This window comes from Elephas maximus, chromosome 16 (genome assembly GCF_024166365.1).
Source record: "Elephas maximus indicus isolate mEleMax1 chromosome 16, mEleMax1 primary haplotype, whole genome shotgun sequence".
Taxonomy (NCBI): domain Eukaryota; kingdom Metazoa; phylum Chordata; class Mammalia; order Proboscidea; family Elephantidae; genus Elephas; species Elephas maximus.
The window spans coordinates 6,072,997-6,086,472 of NC_064834.1; the positions used below are offsets into that span (position 1 = coordinate 6,072,997).

The 13,476-nt window shown below is 40.5% G+C and overlaps 1 long non-coding RNA gene across 4 annotated transcripts in view; it reads right to left on the reverse strand.

Annotated features, from left to right (window-relative positions):
* Positions 1 to 919: 919 nt before the first annotated feature.
* The window catches only part of LOC126059197 (uncharacterized), a 309,811-nt gene continuing 297,254 nt past the window's right edge, over positions 920 to 13,476 (reverse strand). For all 4 annotated transcript variants that reach the window (XR_007513395.1, XR_007513396.1, XR_007513393.1 and 1 more), the window contains exon 4: positions 920 to 2,875. This is a non-coding gene — a long non-coding RNA (uncharacterized LOC126059197). The remainder of the gene's footprint in view (positions 2,876 to 13,476) is intronic.

Consider the following 13,476-nt stretch of genomic DNA (forward strand, 5'->3'; position numbering starts at 1 on the left):
GGGACTATTATATATATTTTTTTATTATAAACGATATTGTTCTCTTTATTGGTGTATAGGAATCCAACTGATTTTTTTATGTTTATCTTGTATCCTGATACTCTGGTGGATCTTTCTACTAGTTCAAGTAGTTTTCTTATGTGGATTATCTGCTCTTTAAAGCTGAGTAAGCCATGTATCTGAGAGGCATGATAACTAATTTCCAGAACTAGTGCTTGACCCTAAGTGTGTCTGACTACAATCCAGTGCTCCTAAACATATGCCCACCACCAACTCTGAAACCTGGCGGAAATTATCAATACACATGTGAAGAGTTTGTGATCCCAGGCCCATAACACCTAAACTCACTGATCAGTCTTAACACCATTGAAAATGAAATGCCCAGACATGATTGTCTTCCAGTGTGATACATTAGGAAGTATATAGCATTCCTATAAAATATTCTGGCCAAAATAAAAGAACCTGAATCTAATCAAGCATTTAATGTAACCACCACAGTTTACAGGAAATACGGGAGATTGTTCAATGAGGAGACAACCAAACAAATTCAGAACATACAACACTCTATGGGACAATGGCTCCATTTCTTCAATAAAGAAATGCATGAAAAAGGGACGTAAGGAGAACTATTACAAATCAAAAGAAACCTGAGAGGCACAACAACTAAGTGCTTTGTCTGGATTCTGAATCCAGCAAAGCAACTGTGCAATGAAATCTTTGACCTGAATTCTGACACAGCTTGCAGCTCTCCTTAATGATTCGGTATCAAAGAATGTTAACTGTGTAGGTGTGGCAATAATGCAATGATTTTGTTTTTTAGAAATCCTTATCTGTTATTTATAGGTGAAAGGATACAAAATTTGGAATTTGATTCAAAAAACTCCAGCAAAGGAAAATATAATAATGAATAAAGGATAGATGAAATAAGAATGGCTGAGTGTTAGTAATCATTGAAGCTGGGAGACAAATAAATGAGTTTCATTATACAATTTGTTCTACTTTTTGCAATTTTAATAATTTTCTATAATACAAAGTTAAATGAAAAGGAAATGGTGACACCAGGGAATTGGGTCTTTACGCAAAAAGCAACATCATACTTGATGTGGAAATGGCCAAAACCTTCCTTTGAAAAGATTTCAGGAGATAAAATTACCAACTTAGAATAACCCAAGAATTTTTAATATGGTGAAGGGCTCCCCAGGAATATGCCACAGAAACCAAAATGGGCATGATTAAAGATATAATCACATATAAGAAAATAGGTATATTTTTAAAATGTTAGTAAAACATTTGACTCACATGATGAACTAAGAAAATATTTGTAAAGCAAGAAAAAGCTTAACATCTTTGTTAATTTTTTTTAAATCTTATAAATCAATAAGAAAATAAATAGAAGTTTCCCTCTAAATGGACAAAAAATATGAGCAGAAAGTCTAGGGGTGGGGGGGAAGAAAGAAAGGCATACAGATGACCAGTATATATAAGAGAAAAATGAGGTCAGGTTCACTTGTAACAAATCAGAGCATATTTAAAAAGTACACCAAGGTCCACATATTATAGACAAAATTAGCATATTAAAGAACACCTGATAGTACCTGTGTAGATGATGGTTCAGAGAAACTGTCCTTTGTGTACACTGTTGGCGGGCATGTAAGTTTGTTCACACTTCCTATTTCTACTTAGCAAAAGCTTCATTAATGCCCTCGGGTGCTATATGAAATAATTAGTGTGACGCAGTTTATGAGAAATGGACTTGGGAGTCCCAAGACACCCATCCTGGCTCTGGCTCTGCTCTTATGGCTTTGTCTTCTTATCCTGAGGGCTGGAAGTTTGCACTAAAGTCCATTAAAAAAAAAAAAGTGCATAGCTACTGAAAAACTGGCCTAGATCCAGGAGATGAAGTGCTTATTTTTGTTATTATGTACGAGCAATCTATAAAAGTCCTGCTTATTCACTGGGTACTGTTTGGTGCATAAGACTAATTTAAAAAGGAATGGTTTTATTCAGTCACTTCATCTCTCAAGTCTCAGAATCTTCATCTGGACAGGGAACACCGTGGAATCATTTGAGAAAATACTCCCTGTTGGCTAATAATCTGAGTTCTTCAAGTCAGTAATGGGAAACTGTCCCCTTGTGTGACCCAAGAAATAAAGGTAGAGTCAGATTCCCTAAGATGTATTCTTGGAATTTTCTAATAAATTGATTTTCTCAAACCTTAGATTGCTACATGATTAAAGTATGACCTCAGGGAATAACAGCCAGAAGAGAAAAGTCACCAGTAGTTGAGAGGTTTCCTACACCCTTTTTACCTCCATCTTCATTTCTCTTGAGGATAGTCTATGGCAGGCGAGGGTACCCCAGCCTTCCACCCTAGAACAGTGATGCTGTTTTGAGAGCAAAGCCAGTTACAGCAGAGCGGAGGGGGCAGTGTTCATTCAGTGGTGGAATTCTTGCCTTCCACGTGAGAAACCCTGGTTCCATTCCCAGCCACGGCCTGCCCGTGGAGGCTTGAGGGTTGTTATGATGCTGTACCAGTTTTGGTGGAGCTTCCAGACTAAGACAGGCTAGGAAAAAAGGCCTTTTGATCTACTTCGGAAAATCAGCCAATGAAAATTCTGTGGTTCACAATGGTCTGATCCCCAGCTGATCATGAGTATGAGCAGAGCCAGGTAGTGTTTTGTTCCATTGTGTGTGGGGTCATCATGAGTCAGGACCAACTGGATAGCAGGAACAACAAGAAGAGTGGAGAGAAAATCAGTCCATGCCTTCAGGAAAACCACAGGCTGAAGACTTAAAGCTCCTGGTCCCTGGAGAAGCAGATTCATCGCACAGAACAACAAACTGGGCAGCCCATGTGATAAGGTCAAGGATACATCTGTGAAATAGATTAAGGAAGAGCCATGATAAACAAAATGAATTGGTCTATGACCTGATCTCAATGGTGTGTTTTGAGGAAACACTTTGACTTACCCAGATTAAAATCTAGATGGACTACTGGGATATGTCCAGAAACATGAGGTACTGATTGGTCACTAGGATAGGAAATATGGACGTTAACTTGCATGATGGGAATGAGACTCCTCCTCGCTCCTCCTGCCCCCACCCCGAATTCCTTTCTTACAATGACCCATAGAAAATCTGGCAGTGAAATAAAAGGCAGATGAGAGAAGAAAGGGAAGATGACAGCTAAGAGGAGACCTTGACAGTAAAATCTTGGGTCCAGATCTGAGTCCTGGTCCCAGAATGCATTCTTGGGTTGGTGTAGAGAGCATTGAGGATATATTAACAGACAAACAAATGTTTGTTAAAAGAGGCACTTGAACTAGAGAGCTGATTGTCAACCTGGGTTCTCATTAGAATCCCTAGTGGGGAGGGGGGAATTCAACAAACACTGATCCTGGGACCTGTCCTCAGAAATACTGACCTACTTGGACTGGTGTGCAGCCTGGGCATTGGGAAATTTTAAATCTCCAGGTGATTCCAATGCACAGCCAGGGCTGAGGACTGCTGGTCTGGTGTGAGAGTCAAATGAACAGGATCAGAAGTCCTGACTATTGGATGTTGTATTATTCAGTTTCTCTATTCCTCAGTTTTCTCATCAGTAAAGATGAGGATGTTGATAATATGCAACTCATATAACTGTCATCAAGGTGAAATGGGATTATCTAGATGGAAGCACTTTGAAAATGGCAAAGCACTATACAAGTAGTAGTTACAACAGTAAAAATCATCCTCACCCATGTCCCCTGAATAAGTTACTTAACCAGGCACTGGCCAGTTGTAGAAGAAGGAATGAATCCTAAATCTGAGGTCTAAACATGCACTGTTTATGAGATTGATAATTAGGAAAAATCATAAAGTATCCTCAAAATTGTGTGGAGTTTTTCCAAAAACAAGAAAGTAAGGTGCGTCTAGCAGTGTGAGTGAGCTCTCTATCAAGAAACTACTCCAAAGGGCAGGTTCCGATTCTGACAGAGGAAAAGGAAGGGGAGGGGAGGGAAAGGGAAGAGGTTGGGGGAGGTGAGAGGTGGAGAGGAGAAGGGGAGGGGGCAGTAGGGGAGGGGAAGGAAGGGCGAAGCACAGGGGGAAGGGAGGTGAGGGGAGGGGAAACCACTGGACTTCATATGGCAACAGGATAGATAGTCTTTTTGGTTACATTTGCTCACCTGGATTACCCTCTTCGGGGTTAATAAATACCTAATACAATTTCAGGGTTTTTTTATTTTCCAGTCAGAGACCCATTAAAAAATATATGCCAATTATTGCTTAAGGCACACATCTGATTTTGTTAATATATATGTGTCTGTGGGTAGAAGAGCTGAAAGTTCACATTTAAGTTCATAACTACTACAGAGAAGGCATATACATGGTATGAGCTTTTTCTAATATGAGAATGTGTCATGTTTAATGACATACTTGCATAAAGACTAGGCATATATGTGATAGAAAATCTTTTTCTAATATGAAAATGTGTCACTTTTAAAACCTTGCTTATCACCGAACACTATTTTGTACAAAAAAGAAACAAAAACGGTCCATTAATATTGGAATAAAATAAGGTTAACCTATGCCAAAGAACGAAGCAATCAGAACCTTTTAACAACTTGATCCATTTTCCAGAACTAGATGATGGTTCAGAGAAACAGAAAGAAGCTCGTGTGTGTGTGCGCGTGTGTGCGCGCGCGCGCGTGTGTAATCTCTCAGAAAGATTCTTTCCAGAGAAACTCTTCAGAAATGAGGTCCTCCTCCTCAGGTGAATGTCATGTTTGGGTGTGATGCCTGTTTGGACTCCTGATCTCTGCCTTTCCGCTGGTGCTTTTGGTTTTGCCGAAATGGTACACAAAAGCCATTAATTATTAAATGAGCTCAAAATAAAATACACTCAGCAAAATCCAATTATCTTCCTTCAAAATGACAGCTATGTTTCTCAATTTCTGTCAAAATTGTTTTAATAGAAACATTCTATCAAAATCATCTGCAAAGAATTGAAATGGTGATCCCATCAGTGTTTGTTTTCCAAAATCTTTCTTTGTAATTCAAAATTACTAATACCATACTGTGAATATATAGTGCCTTTCTCCAGAAAACTCTAAGTGGCCAAGCAGAAATGTTTCTCTTCTGATCCAGGAAACAAATGGTATTTTATGATTAAATTATTTTAAGCAACACGGCTCTGTGTTTTATATTGCCAGAGCTGTGATTTTCTAGCAGATGGCTTATGCATTCTTGTCTTATGGGGGCAAGATTTAGTTTTCCAACCTTGGTTAAAACATTTAAAATATTTGCTTTGGAAAGAATTGCCATACAATGGATAAAGGACCATATGCAATACCTTATCATTTAGGAAAAGTATTCAGCAAAGAAACTGGGTTTCATTACGGCCCTACTCTGTGTAACGAGGCTACAGGTTAGGTTGTTATACACGTCATTAGGATATTGCAGAGTGTCTGCTTTTCGTTACCCTAGCTGCATGACCCAGCCCTCTGAATCCCAGCCCCTGAATCTGTGCACATAGATGCTGTGATTCATTAAAACAACAGGCATTTGCTGCTGTTATTGTTAAGATAAATCAGCTCCCTGGTCTGGGCAGCCGTTTTGATAACCATGGCTCCACCTCAAATTTTCTGCCTGGTCTGAAGTCATCTGCAACACAGTCTGGCTGAAGAAGCAAACAGATAACTACATTTTCGTAGAAAAAAAAAATGTAGTTACTGTACTCCAGGAATTTAACTAATGCCTTTCCCCGCACTGACTTTTTTAATCCCCACAAGGTCCCTGGGGGTTAAATCCTTCTATTACCTGCCTTGAATATATTAAGTAATTGTGGCACCCCAGCTGGTAAGCAGCTCAGTTTGGCCCCAGAGACCTGGCTCTGAACAGCTGCTTGGCCATGCTGCCCACTGACCACAATGGCTCTGGGGTGAGCACAGGGGTTACCATCTCTCATACTGTAGCAGGGCCAAGCTGGGTCGTCCACATTCTACACCACCCAATTCTACCCCACCCAACCACCTGTCCACACTTTGGGCTGGCTGCATTACTGACCACAGGGTTGAACTGAGCTTTGCAAAGCTGAGGGAAGCCAAGCAACTGGAGGTTTGAGGTTTCTACCTAGTCACCTCCTTCTAACACTTTCCTCTATCTTTTTTTTTTTTTTTGGTTATTGTTTCTGTTCAGCATATACATAGCAGAACATACACCAATTCAACAATTTCTACATGTAAAATTCAGTGACATTGATTACATTCTTCAAGTTGTACAACCTTTCTCAAACTCCTTTTCCGAATTGTTCCTCCCCAATTAACATAAATTCACTATCCCTAAATCTTTTGAGGTACTATTGTCAATTTGATCCCATATAGATCTGAAAAGAGCACGATGCTCAAGGCAGACATTCTTTGCTAATAAAGCTAAACTATTGTTTGGTTTAAAGGATACTTCAGGAGATATTTTTGGTTTAAGGTTTAAACATTATATCAGGGCAATAGTTTCCATGATTCATCCAGCCTCCATGGCTCCAGAAAATATGGATTCTATGAGAATGTGAAATTCTGTTCTCCATTTTCTCCCTTCTGATCAGGATTCTTCTACAGAACCTTGGATCAAAACATTCAGTAGTGGTAGCCAGACACCATACCATTCTTCCAGTCTCATGGCAAAGGAGGTGGTTGTTCATAAGGCAATTAACCATGCATTCCATTTCTTCCTCCTATTTCTGATTTTCCTTCTGCCTCTGTTGCTTCAGGCAAATAGAGGCCAGTTGTTGTACTTTGGATGGCCGTTTGCAAGCTTTTACACCCCCAGGCACTATGCAACAAACTAGGAGATAGAACAGAATCACTAAACACAGTATTAGGCCAATCAACTGGAATGTCCCATGAAAACATGTCCCCAAACCTCCAAACCAAGAAACCAGATCCCATTAGGTGTTTGGCTGTACGTAAGCAGCCTCAGCAGTTGCTATTTTGTTGTTGTCATTGTTTTTGTAAATGTATCTATCACGCTTTTGCCAATTCACCTTTTTACAGGTGTACACCTTATTGACGTAATTACAATGATCAGCTATGCAACCCTACCCTTAATAAAGGCGATTTTTCCACCACCGTAAACCAAAGCTCAGTGCTCCATAAGCAATAACTCCCCTGCCCCATCCTCCCTACCTGCCACCCCTGATAATCACCAACACACTTTGATCTCTACACTTTTGCCTGTTCTTGTCTTTTCATGAAACTGAGGTCGTTACAATACTTTTCCTTTTGCGACTGGCTTATTTCACTCAGCATAATGTCTTCAAGCTCCACTCATGTTGTAGCATGTATCAAGACTTCATTTTCTTGCTGGGTAGTATTCCATTGTATATAGGTACCACATTTTGTTTATCCATTCATCCATTCATGGGCATTTAGGTTGTTTCCATGTTTTGGTTATTGTGAATGATGTTGCAATGAACTTTAGTGTACATATGTGTTCTGAATTGAATTATGTCCCCCAAAAATATGTGTTGTAAATCCTAACCTCTATGCCTGTGGGTATAAACCCATTTGGGAATTAGTTGTCTTTGTTAAGTGAATGAGGCAAGGACTAGTGTAGGGTGTGTCTTGAGTCAATCTCTTTTGAAATATAAAAGAGATTAAACAAGGGAACAGAGAAGAGCTGGGCTAAGATAGATGACAAGACACATGAGGTTCTCCAAGGAACCAGTAAGCAGAAGATAAGGACCTTCCTCCAGAGGTGACGGAGAGAGAAAGTCTTCCTCTAGAGCCGGCACTCTGAATTTGGAGTTCTAGTCTCCTAAACTGTGAGAATATAAATTTGTTTGTTAAAGCCATCCATTTGTAGTATTTCTGTCACAGCAGCACTAGATAACTAAGATAGAACTTGGTACTGGAAGAGTGGAATGCTGTCCACAGAAACCTGAAACGTAGAAACGGTTTTGGAATTGGGTAAGGGGTAGAGGCTGGAAGAGTTTTAAGAAGCCTAACGGTAAAAGCTTAGATTGCCCTGAAGAGACTGTTGGTAGAATTATGAACATCAAAGGCAATTCTGGTGAGGGCGCAGAAAGAAGTGAGGCAAGCTATAAAGTCTCTGTCGTCTTAGAGAAGACATGTGGAACCAGCAACAGAATGTTGATAGAAATGTGGACGTTAAATAAGCTTCTGGTGAGGCTTTAATCTTTTGTTACTACATTTTTTTCTCCTTAGTTTTTTTTTTGATAGCATGTGTTTTCAGTATTAGAATGCATGCTTACTAATTGAGTGTATTTAAATCTTTATTAGTGATATGAATTTTGAGAAATATGATCTGGTAATAGAAGCCACCAATGAGGCAACTAGTATTCTGTTGCCATGAGCCTATGGTATGACAATATACCAATGAGAGCTAGATAAGTAATTTATTATGGGTGCCTTTCCATTAGGTTATATGGGGAATCTGTGGTTTTCCAAATATGGCACAGAAAAACCAAAACAAACTCATTAAGCATTAGGAAAACCCTAATTATGCTTGGAAGCCTTATATCACAGAAATAAAGGAAAACAAGGCAAATGTTTATAAAACTAACACATTCAGGAAGCATCACCTAATACTCAACCTACTCAACAATGAGGCTCCAACTCCGGTCTGTTGAGCTCCACGCATTTCAAAAGGGACCCACCTTGATGCTAAATGCATGAGAACCTGAATAAGGTCTTACCTCTGAGGTTCAGAGGCATAAAAAGTGGCTGGCGTACTTGGTAATGGTATGATAATGAATGGGTTTTAAAAGATGATGAACACATGATTGGACAATGAAGGAAGGGTGATGCCTTTTATGCAGTGACAAAGAACTTGTCTAAATTATGTTCAAACATTTGGTGGAAGGTAGACTTTGTAAGTGATGAATTTGGATATCTGGCTGATGAGAGTTCTAAGCACGATCTTAAAGGGGTCATGTGGTTTCTCCTTGCTGCTTATAGCAAAATACGAGAGAAAAGAGGTGGATTTAAAAACAAACTGTGCAAAATAAAAACAACGTAAAGATTTGGAAAATTCTGTGGTACAAACTAAGGACACGTGTCCTAGAATGTTCACAAAGGATATGGCGACATAATCTTTTGTTAAAGAGATTAAGCCTGTGACTGATGGATGTAACCAACTACCACAGCAGAAAACCCATCAGCTTAGACTGGAGAGGACAGAGAAACAACAAAAGGAGAGAACATCGTCTGCCTCTTGGAATTCTACAGGCAGGAAATAGGCCAAAGGAGCTACATCTGTTGTCCTCCAAGAAAAGAAAATGACCAGCCATGGAGCAGCGACCAGCAGAACTGTCAGAAGGAGTATGGGAAGCAGGGCTTTCTTGGTTTCAAAGGGTGGGACCATGGTTTCCTGGATCCCAAATGGTGAAGCCACAGCCTCCTAGGTTTCAAAGAGTCACATTTTCGCCAATTTGGTTCCAGAGTGTAGAGCTGCAGTTAAGGTGTGCCAGGGGGATGGGGCCCCCGCCCAAAGCTGAGAGGGCAGGGCTGCCATGTCCAAGGGGCAGAAGAAAGAGGCCTGCTGGGGCCAAGGGTGGGGGGTCGCCACTCAGATGGACTAGGAAAATAGGGTTGCCCAAAGCCTCAGGAGCAGAGTTGCTGTCCCAGTGGGCCTGGAAGGTGGAGTGGAAGCCCAGGGCCAAGAGGCCTCCACCCAGAACCCAGAGGGCATAGCCCACACCTAGAATCTGGAGGGCAGGGCCATTGCCCAGATGGTTCCAAAGAACAGGGAATTATTTTCAAGCCTTGAGAGCCAATGTAAATGTTTCTGCTGGGTTTTGGACTTGCTGGGAGACTGTTATCCCTTCTTTTCCTCCAATTTCTTCTCTTTGCAAAGGAGATGCCTTCCTTGCAAAGGAAATGCCTGTTCCATCATTGTACTTTGGAAACAGATAATTTGCAGTCTAGATTTCATAGGTTCACAGATGAAGAGGAATTTTGCCCCAGGATGGAATAGGTCTAAAGCCTCACTCATATTTGATTTAGATACTTCAGAAGATGAGATTTTAGGCTTGGAGTTGATTTAAGACTTTTTTGATGATGTGATAGGGTGAATGTGTTTTGCATGTGGCAAGGATGTGAATTTTGGGGGGCCAAATGGTGGAATGTTATGGATTGAATTATGTCCCCAAAAAATATGTGTTGTAAATCCTAACACCTATGGCTATGGTTATAATCCCATTTGGGAACGGGCTGTCTTTGTTATGTGAATGAGACAGGCCTAGTGTAGGGTGTATCTTGAGTCAATCTCTTTTGAAATATAAGAGATTAAACAAGCGAGCAAAGAAGAGATGGGGTAAGATAGATGCCAAGACACATGGAGATCTGAGGAACCAGTAAGCAGAAGCTGAAGAGACAAGGGCCTTCTTCCAGAGCCCACAGAAAAAGAAAGCCCTCCCCTAGAACCAGCACTCTGAATTCAGATTTCTAGCCTCCTAAACTGTGAGAAAATAAATTTCTGTTTGTTAAAGCTACCTACTTGTGGTATTTCTGTTATAGCAGCACCAGATAACTCAGACAATATGTCTATTTGCATCACTGCTTTCAAGTCCCTTGGGTATATTCCTAGCATAAAATTGCTGTACCATGTGGTAGCTCTATTTTGAGTTTTTTGAGGAATCTTGAATCCTTTTTTTAATTTGCATACACAACAGAGGATTTTAATCTTTTTTTCTGTAGGGCATATTACACTAAAATATTATTTGTTGTTTCTGTGACATTCAGATTTAACTGAATGCTCTGTATTTTTATTGCTAAATCCAACAGCCTTAACTACACGCTAACTGATAAAGAGGGCCATTGGACTGATTTAATTACAGAAACGGTCACATAGGCAAAGGATGGCCAGCTAGAGACTGCCGCTGTTTCTCTTCTCCCTCATGATGCCACACCCAGGGAACCCTTTTCCCTGGAGTCGAGCATTATGCCCAGGTCATGACCACTGCCTACATGACCCAGAATTGTGGTCATCCTCCTCCTGGCATTCAGTCTCAGCTCAAATGCCTCTTCCTCAGTGAGTCTCTTCCCAGATTGCTCATCCTGTCTCCACCCCGGCCTTGCCCACCTATAATCTTACTTTATGTTCTCCAAGGTGCTTATCGCTAACTAATATTATCTAGTTTGTGTATTAGTTTATTCTTTATCCCACCCCATTAGAAAGTAGGGTTCTACATTGTCCTGGGCACTGGGGCAGCCCCCACCTAGAACGGTGCACATAGCTGGTTTCCTGTTAGTATTTGTATGAATGAATGGATCATCAAGGACTGCTTGAGCATTCCTTGACATGTCAATGAGGTCTCTGACACACTGTGCTTAATGAGACAATATGCCCATGGTCTTACCAATCACCCTTTCTCAGTTGTGAAATGTCTCTGGCCATGTCAACAACAGTCTTGGACAGCATGCCAACACTGCACATTGCCTTTTCTTTCTTCTTCAGGACCAACTGGCACCACTCCTCTCTCACTTAGAACAAATTGTCTCAAGATCCCTTGCATAGCTATTTTATCAGAGCAGAGACCTCTTAATCGATTCCCTTCACAGTGACAAGCCTCCAGAAATCACTAACTCAATAGTGGTGGAATGAGCGTACAGGTGTTCAAGCATTCAAATGTTCCCTAGAGTCTCCGTCTAGACCAGGTTAGTGGAATCAAGTCATGAGGAATAGGAGTGTCTCAGGGAGACACTAGGTGTAGAGGTGGTTAACCGGGGTGAGAGCTAATTCCCCATTTATGTAATATATTCCTCACATATATAATTTCTTGGATGTCCTAAGCTAGGTGGGAAAGCAGGAAGCAGGAGACAGAGCTCTAGTTCCTATCCAAGGTGACACAGGTTTTCACTGGTGAAAGAGAAAATTCCAGAGTTTGACACAGGACAGAAGGATAATCAGAGAAAAGTAGTATAGTTACTGTGTTTACCAGATCTTTTGAAAATATCTAAAAATGTCCACTTGGTGCCAAGGACTCTAGTAGTCCATAAAAAAACAGATGAATAAGACATGGCCCCTATCCTTGGGGAGCATGTGATTTTCTCCCTCCTTCCGCTCAATTATAATGTTCTTGAGGACAAGGACGTATATTCATTATTCTGGATGCCTGGAACCTAAGATATAATTGGCCTTAGTAAAGGACATTCTGCTTGCTTTGTGATCCTCCAAGAAAATAAACTAGAATAAAAGGGAAAAAGAGTCAGAGAGAATGAATTTGTCACAATAATATAAGCAAGACACTTTCCATAGTCTGAACTCTCCAAAGAACTTCCCTTTGAGAGCATGTGCTTTCTTTTTCTGGAAGTGATCACACACGTGTTGGGCTACCTCATAACAAGAAACTTGTAAAGGAAATACAGGCTCATTTGACATGGCTATCAAGTCCCTCCCTGTTCCAGGACTCTCAGTGTTCACTTGCTGATGATATTACTGTCTCCACAGAGTCATTTCAGAAACAGGTAAAGATATACCAGGTGATTTTCTTAACATTTATCACTTAATTTTCAAAATAGGGCAGGAGTATGGAACCTTGGTCTGTCTGGGCAATCAAAATCTTTATTCATTGATACTGTATCTAGCCAAAAAAAAAAAAAAAAATCCAATAATCTTTCCCATCCACTGGCTCAACCTTTCACCCTTCTCCTCTCCCCTTGCCATCTGTGTAATGGCACTCCACTACCTGACAAACCATATCCATGCATTGGAAAAATCCACAGTGGCAGAAGACAGGGAATAGAGCTTGCTACAGCAGCTGTTCTCCTCTAGGAGATGGAGGCTCATCACATGCCGATCTGTGGCTGCATTCCATTCCAGTGGCACCCATGTTTGAAAGGATATGTTCTTTTAGGCACAGTAAAATTGAATGACATCTCAACATCTGGAGCTAAGTAGGAAAATTACCTTAATCAAACATAGCAGAACCGAGATTTATTGCTCACCGCATAGAGTACTCTTTATCTCTGAGGACCCAACCTGATATTCCAGAAAAGCCATTTCCACCAGCACTGGTACAATTGTCCACTGATAGCATTTAGATGTATGGACCCAAGGAGAAGAAATGTTTGCCTCAACTTTCAATTTGGTAAAGAGATTTACAGTGTAACATAAAGCATAAGGCAAATGCAACCATTTGAAAAGTGAATTTAGAAAAATCAAATAGCTGTTGAGGCCACATGTGCTTCCAAGCCAGTAGGTTGACTATATGGTTCCCTTTCCCCCTACTGAAGTCATAGGTGCTTTTCTTTGTCCTAAATAAATTAACATGCGTTTCAATATTCTGTAGGTTGTTTTAGTTCCAGGAAGTGAACACTGCTGACTGTGGGAAAGAGATTAGAGAAATAAAGTAACAGATCAATGATACATAAAACTGAAGCACTGAGAAATGGATTGTTTTCCCTAGCAAGTAGGTCTAATGCAGAAGAGAAGAAATACAGAGTGCCCAGGCAGAGTGAATGGCCCAAATGTACCAAA